Here is a 7,127-nt window from a genome sequence, read left to right on the forward strand (position 1 = left end):
GGGGACGAACCAAAAGAAGCATCCCACTGTGTGCAGACTTCATGACCCATTACCTCCACCAGTCCTTTGCAGGGCCACAGCCTTCAGCTAAGGATCTGCTTAGCTGGAACCAGTCTGCAAATTATATAGTAACTGGAGGCTTTAAAAGCCTTGCAAGAAAATACAATAAAATACATAAAAATCAGCTGGGCAAGTTCTGTCTGACAACTCAGTTTTTTCCCCACTCAGTACATGGCCATGTGGAGAGACATGGTATGAATCAACCCATTTTGGCAGCACAAGACAAGCCAGGATACATCACTGCTCCAGTACATGGGGAACACCCTCCTAAAGGCTCTGTTTACCCAGCAGGAGCCAATGCAATCCCTACACAAAGCCTGTAAGTACATTTAAAGCTCAAAAGTAATCTGAAACAGGTCCATTCTCCCCTCCAACTCCATAAATACAATCCAAATTGGGTCATCTCCTAACAATAAATGAATGATACTCACTTAAGCCTCCGCTACACTGCTGACATAATCTAGGTCCTTTCATTCTCCTTGTACTGCAAGTACTAAAGATGCTTTTGTACATCCTCTGAAGTACTCCATTTAAAAAACCATGGTAACTAGGGCACCGCATTCAGCTGCTCTTGGAAAGAAAAGCCATTCCCCTTCCCTCTCAATAGGCTCTTAGGAGGCTTGGACAGAAAAACATTGCCTAATTCAAACTCAGCTCCATGAGGATGGCTGGAGTTGGGTGCTAGGGATAGGGTGAGCATGACTACTGGGTACCACTTGGGTCTGTGGTGTGTCAAACACCAGTAATAACACTGCATGTGGGGAAAAAGGGCCATTACCTGTGTCCTGCATCTAAACACCACCCAAAAGTCCCATTTTAAGTCACTGAGTGTGACAGCACAACTGCAGCATTCAATAGGAAAAACATCGTATTTTCTTTAAAAGCTATTGAGTGCTCCTAAATATCTCTGGTTCGTTTTAGGAGATGAAAGGATTATTCAGTTTCAGTACCTTAGCATGACAAGGACTAGAGGAACCAAGAAGCAAATTTTTCTGTTATTTTTGCGGGCAGTAAAAGTTTAAGGGATTTTTGTGTTGTTTTATTTCTCACTCATCCCGAATTCCTATGCGAACTGCGAAGTTCCCTGCATAGCAGCTTTTGAAGTTTGCCTGCTAGCACCAGAATCCTCCTCCTTTCTGAAATGGAAACATTCCGAGATGTGGGCACAGACATCAGATGGAAAGAGCAAGGCAGCTCCCACTAAAAAAGCCATTTACTAGGAAAAAAACCCCACCATCATAAAAAAGGGACATTTGTCTAAAATGGAAGGTCCATTATTTGTATTTTTAAAAAGAAAAACATTCATTTAAAAAAAAAACAAAAGCCCAAAAGACATGCACTAGCATCAGAAAGTCTAACAACTTTAACATGACCTAACTGTTTCACTGTTCTGTATATACAATTTTAGCAGACGTTTTCCAAATCCCACTACATAGTGTTATGGAGCCACATTCCAAGATTTAGGGTTTTAAAAATAGAAGCCTTTAACCACAACATCTGCAAAAGTACCTTTAAAAAACTAAAAAGAACCCCTTTCAAATTCTGTCCTGTTACGGAGGCCATTCCCCAACTGCTGCACAGAAGCACTTGGAGCCTCTCTGTAGGAAGCAGCATCAGATTCAGGACAGCATTGCTGCAGAGGACTTTATAACAAAATTTGTACCTCTTTGAAAGAGCTACAAACTTGGGAGAAAGCAGGCAGTTTTAAAGAACACATTCTTAACTAGGTAAACGGAGGCATGTAATGATTAGCCAATTCCCCAAACAGCAAAAAATTTATTTCTTCTGGCTAACACACTGTCATCTTTGCTAACACAGGCTGTCATGGTGAGAGACATGAGAGGGTGAACTGAGGACAAGTGCAGCAGTTATCCTTCAATTCCTGACTCTGCTCTTCACACCATCCACTGTTACTTTTCAGGAGGAAAACAGGAGAAAACTTTAAAAGGAAAACAAGACAACAGTTGGGAAAATGCCCTCAACCAGATAGGTCAGCCTAGCCTGTGTGGGACATGGGCCCATAAAACCAGGTACCAGCACACCTGGCTGCCTTGAGAGACATGCAAAGAATGAAGGTATTAGGAGGCTAAAACACTGTACCCTTCTTTCTAAATATATGGGAATACTATTAAAAAGAGTATTACAACTTACATATGCAGCAAAGAATAAAAACTAAAATAACAAGGGCTTGCATGGGATGCCCCCATTGTCACATTTCAACACGTGCAACAAATAAGTAGGTTTTTTTATAGCCAGTGTTTAGCACTGTTTTGTTGCTATTTTTCTTGAGACTCCAAGAGCACTCTCCTCCATATGAACCTTACAGGACGAGGCAAAAAAAAAAATAAAAGGAAAAGCTACCGCTCCAGGTATTGCTCTGGCAGGCCTCTGTTCATTTAGGCTTTTGAAGGTGGAAATTTGTTATGGGAATTAATGAAGAGAATTAACTTTGGAGCCTGCTGCTCCCTGCCATCTCTCCTGGGATGAGTACAGCAGCTCCTGGCTGCACTCCCTCATCTCCACTGCAGATGAGGCAACTGGGAAGTCTGCTCACAGTCAAGTTTATGAATGTTTCAGCAATTGCCTCCTCCTTCGAGTAGCTGCCCAAAAGCTTACCCAAGCCCGGGCCTTCTGCCACACCAGCCGGCTGCTCTAACTAATGAGCTCCTCTGTTTGTAAACCCATGCCTTGACAGACACTCTCTGCCACGTGGGCACAGAACACACAAAACCACAGATGCTCCCTCCTCCTAACCTGCTGCAAGGCTTCTCCATCCCCTGCACCTTGGGGGACAACAGCCCCTTGACTTCAGATTGACAAAGGCTGGCACTCTGCAGGCTCTGCTCCAGCAGTAGGGCAGAGGGTCAGGAGTACGTTCTCCAACAGCATTTTACTGTGCTTTGCAAAGCCAGACTGTGCCAAGTTTCATCTCATGGTGGGAAGGACACATGGGCACACTACGCCCCACAGAAGTTTATCTCCCAGGACCACTGATGCCAACTACACTGTGGCAAGTCACCTTGTTTGATGCATAACATCAGTCACCTTTGGTCCAGGCTCTGCTCCTCCCCTCAGGGGAAGGATATGTCCATGGCACAACTCAACTTGAACAGCAGAATTTTGGTGTAGCGTTGCCACAAGGTTCTTCAGGAACACAAAAGACCAAAGAAAGCTACCTGCATTTGGAGCAAAAGACAGAGTCTGCAGTGCTTTGTTGCAGCATAACAGAAAACAGCAACCAAGTGCTTTTTGGAGAGCAGATGACAGCTACCTGGTTCTGCTGTTGTTATTCCTAAAGAAACACCAGTCATGTTCTGGTCACAGGCGAAGAACAAATCCCACATGCACAGTGAATACAAGTCTCACAGGAAACTATGACAGGTACTGTGGGACCACCCAAAAAGCAGGAGGAGAGGAAACATCCCGCCAAGCCATCAGCATCTGATCAGGCAGGCAGCTATTTGCCCAGACCCATCATCAGTTAGTCATCTTAGTGATTGGGAGCCCTTGCCATTGACAAAGGCCCTTCCCAATCTGATGCAGGAACAGAAGATGGCGAGAGAGTTTCAAGGAAATTCCATTGGAAAGAGAAACCAAGACACACAGGAAAGTTTCACCAAAACCAGTTACCACACAGTTTTTACTCTATTGCTGTTGATGGATCTCCAATCCTCCAATATGGACCAGCACAGAGAAAGCACAAGGCTTAGCAGAGAAGTACAGATCTGTATGCTTAACTTCTGGCCTGCTCCCTTCCTCACCAAGCAAGAGCAAGAGCTGGCAAAGCTTTTCCGTTGTCCCCAAAAGTCCATACTAAGCAATACCTCTATATGCACAACACAGAAATCCATAGACATTCAAATATAAATCTTTGCTGAGGGGAGATCAGAAAAAAACTACAGCCAACACAGGAAATTATGCTGCTATTAAGTGTACTATCTATTGTGGAACACGGTGATTGACTCGCTGGATGCAACGTTATTTCCATCAAGCCATCTCAAGCAGTGGTGCTCATGTATAGGAACCTGTGAGTTGGACTTTGGATGTGTTGGATTTTTCTATGCACATGGACATCAACTCCGGAAAATTTTAGGAAATGGGGCTGGTTATTTTCTTATCACAGCATTAGGAAAACTGAAACAAGTTCATTTGCGGCTTTCAGTACTTTAAGTGAATAAATGGAGAGAGCAGCCAACTTCTGTCTTCATCTAGATGAATTGCTGAGATCATGCTGTTAGCTAAGATCACTCTCACTTCGTTTTTGGCTGGAGAGGCAGACAGTGCAAAGGGGTGTCCAGTTACAGAATGGAAACACTGATAAATTGCCTAAAGTTTTAGCAATAAAATAAATGCAAGATGTGCAACAAAAATGCCTGCTGAGTAATAGATATGGGGTCATGTGGGCATGTTTCTAAATTCCTTCTCTTCGGTATGTTCAACAACTCTTCCAGCTAGAAGCACAGAATGCTTTTGCAAATAAGTCTGACATTACTCCATTTTCTCTTCAATTAAAGGTCAGTTCTAATCCCCTTCAAAGCATCCACAAAGCGTTTGTCTAAATTCAGACTCCAGAGCAGCACAGTCAAAGCAGACAGTGGATCATCATGAAATATTAAGCTGTGGGCACCACAAAAAAAGGTACCTATGTACTGAGGCTAGAAAGAAAACAACCTGCAGGACCCACTGGTGTCATGCAAACCATGTTAGGAGCAAAGAACAATTCTTCACAGTGAAAGACCATGAGAGAGCAGATAGAAAAAAGTCAAGCAGAAGGAGGAAAGACTTCTTCCAAGTGACCCACAGTTATGTTGTGACATGTTCTGCTACTCAGAGTGAGTTACAGAAAGTGTCTGCAAAGTACCATGGAAACTGCAGGAGGACAACACCGGTGCAGCTGTTAAACCTAGAGTTGCCTCCTTCCCTGAGGATCCACTCTGGTTGTCACCAGGGGAGGGGATACCTGTCAATCTGGACCTTGGCTGGGAGCCAGTGTGGCAGGTCTTCTACTCTTGAGCTACCACACATGGGCACTACAGCAAAGCTGGGAGAGGTTTGGGCTCCAGCATTTAAAGCCTTTGACCTGGTGTCTTAAGAGACTGTCTCTGACAGGGCTCTGAAATACAAGCAGATCAAGAGGGGACCGCAGATACTTCCAGCTGTTCTTGCAGAGAACAACCACCACCTGCTCTTTCCTGGGCAAAGGATTCAGAGGGGAAATGTTTTCTCTGGTGCAGAGCCCAAACAGTGAGACACAGAATGTCCTGTCTTCTCCATAGCGTTTCACTCAAACAGAAGCTGCAAATGTTGAAACAGACAAGAACAAATGCAGCCCTTCATCAATCAAAAGGCAGCTCAAACTCCAGGACTGAGATCCCCAACACACGGCACAAAATTTATCCAGCATCTACAACCATCAGCCCATTAGAAAAGACGCACACTCATGATTAATGGGCCACAAACTTTACAGAAAACATTTGAGGGCAAGAGGCATCTCCATCTGCATGGACATCCCTCCCACACAGACCATTACAATCTTAGATGTTGCAACAAGCAGACAGTGCTTACAAAACTTTTGCGCCGCCTGAGATGACAAACTTCCAGGAAGACAGAGCAGGATCACCTCTCTACACCACAGTTTTCCCATGCACACCAAACCCTCCCAAAGCCATTAATTGGTAGCTGATGGTGGAAGGCTGTGAGAATCAATGCACTCACAAGGAATGCCACACTGCTGAACTGAAGGAGTTCTAAGCCACTTTACTCCTGCACTTCTCCTTAGGCAGCTGAAGGACCACGGCACTGTTTTCAAGCTGTTCCTCTGTTTCACTAAGTATCCAAGTCAAAACCTGGCACAAACAAACCTGCCAGGGTGGCTTTGGGTGTGTTTTTCCTCCAAAACAAAAATATCTTTCATTAACAGTGGAAACATTCATGGCAGGGAGGAAGTAGATTCACTTGACTCTAAGGCTGCTCTGTCTGTTAGAAGATGCATGAGCACAAGGTCCAGGAAACAGGTTCATGGCTCACAGAGAGGACATCTCTATCTCCTTGAACCAAGAGCAGATCCAAAACCAGTAACACAGAGCAGAGATACCTCTCCTTGTAGCAACCAACCCTCCAGAACAAATTAACAACAACAAAATCAGACAGGTCCTCTTCTTCTGAAGGTTTTTTAGCCACTTCTGCTTTGAGAGAGGAAATTGTAAGGACTTTATGCAGATCATTCAACTTGTCCTCCAAGCCACAGCAGCTTGTCAGCATTCTGCCTGGATGTCAGACACTGCATGTGCACATAAAAGGAAGCATTTACTCACTGCTGTAGCTGCTTTCCAACCAGGCTGACAAAATTGTTGTTTCTTTGCACTCCTCCTGTGCTTTCCATCCTAGGCAGCTGCTTCAAGTGTTCATGCACACTATGAGTACTGAGGTACTCTCACACCAGGTTACTCATTTCTGATTACAAGAAGCCAAGGATTTTAAGGTACTAAAATGATGTTACCAAAATTTCATGAGGATTCTCTCACCAGTTGCTGGTTAAAAAAAAAACTGAGCTCTGTGGACTTTGAAGATAGTAATAGTGAGAGTGATGATCACAATTAGAAATTGTGGGCCAGTCACCTCTCGCTCCACAGAGAGGTGCAGATAAGCAACATGGCACTAACCAGCTGTGGGGCTGGCAGGGACCACTCAGCAAAGGGTGCGAAACCCTTTGCTACTGGAAAGGTGCACACAGAAACATGTTATGCTTTGGGGCTGTCAAATCCCTGGACTGAGAAGGTTAAAACCAGGACATCCCATCAATGGGGTCTGTGCATTCATGGTCCTCCAGCTGTGAGAAAATGAGAGCTGACAGCAGTGCCAATACAAGCAGTCTGTCCTCTCCCCTGTTCACTAGGTTTATGTGCCGACGATGCAGCCTGTGGGCACATTATACTCCCTCTTTGTATTTGGCATCCAGCTAAAACAACCCTTTCTCTTCTTTCTTCTCTCACCTCAAACCAGTTGGGCTTCTGGCAACTAGGAGAGTAACCAGAACAAATGGTCCTGCTCATGTACTTGCAGGAATG

General features: G+C 44.5%; 1 protein-coding gene across 6 annotated transcripts in view; it reads right to left on the reverse strand.

Moving 5' to 3' along the window:
• LOC103620902 (USP6 N-terminal-like protein) overlaps window positions 1-7,127 on the reverse strand; it is an 83,553-nt gene that overhangs the window by 52,038 nt on the left and 24,388 nt on the right. The window lies entirely within an intron of this gene.

Source organism: Corvus brachyrhynchos, unplaced genomic scaffold (genome assembly GCF_000691975.1).
Source record: "Corvus brachyrhynchos isolate BGI_N302 unplaced genomic scaffold, ASM69197v1 scaffold115, whole genome shotgun sequence".
Lineage (NCBI taxonomy): Eukaryota > Metazoa > Chordata > Aves > Passeriformes > Corvidae > Corvus > Corvus brachyrhynchos.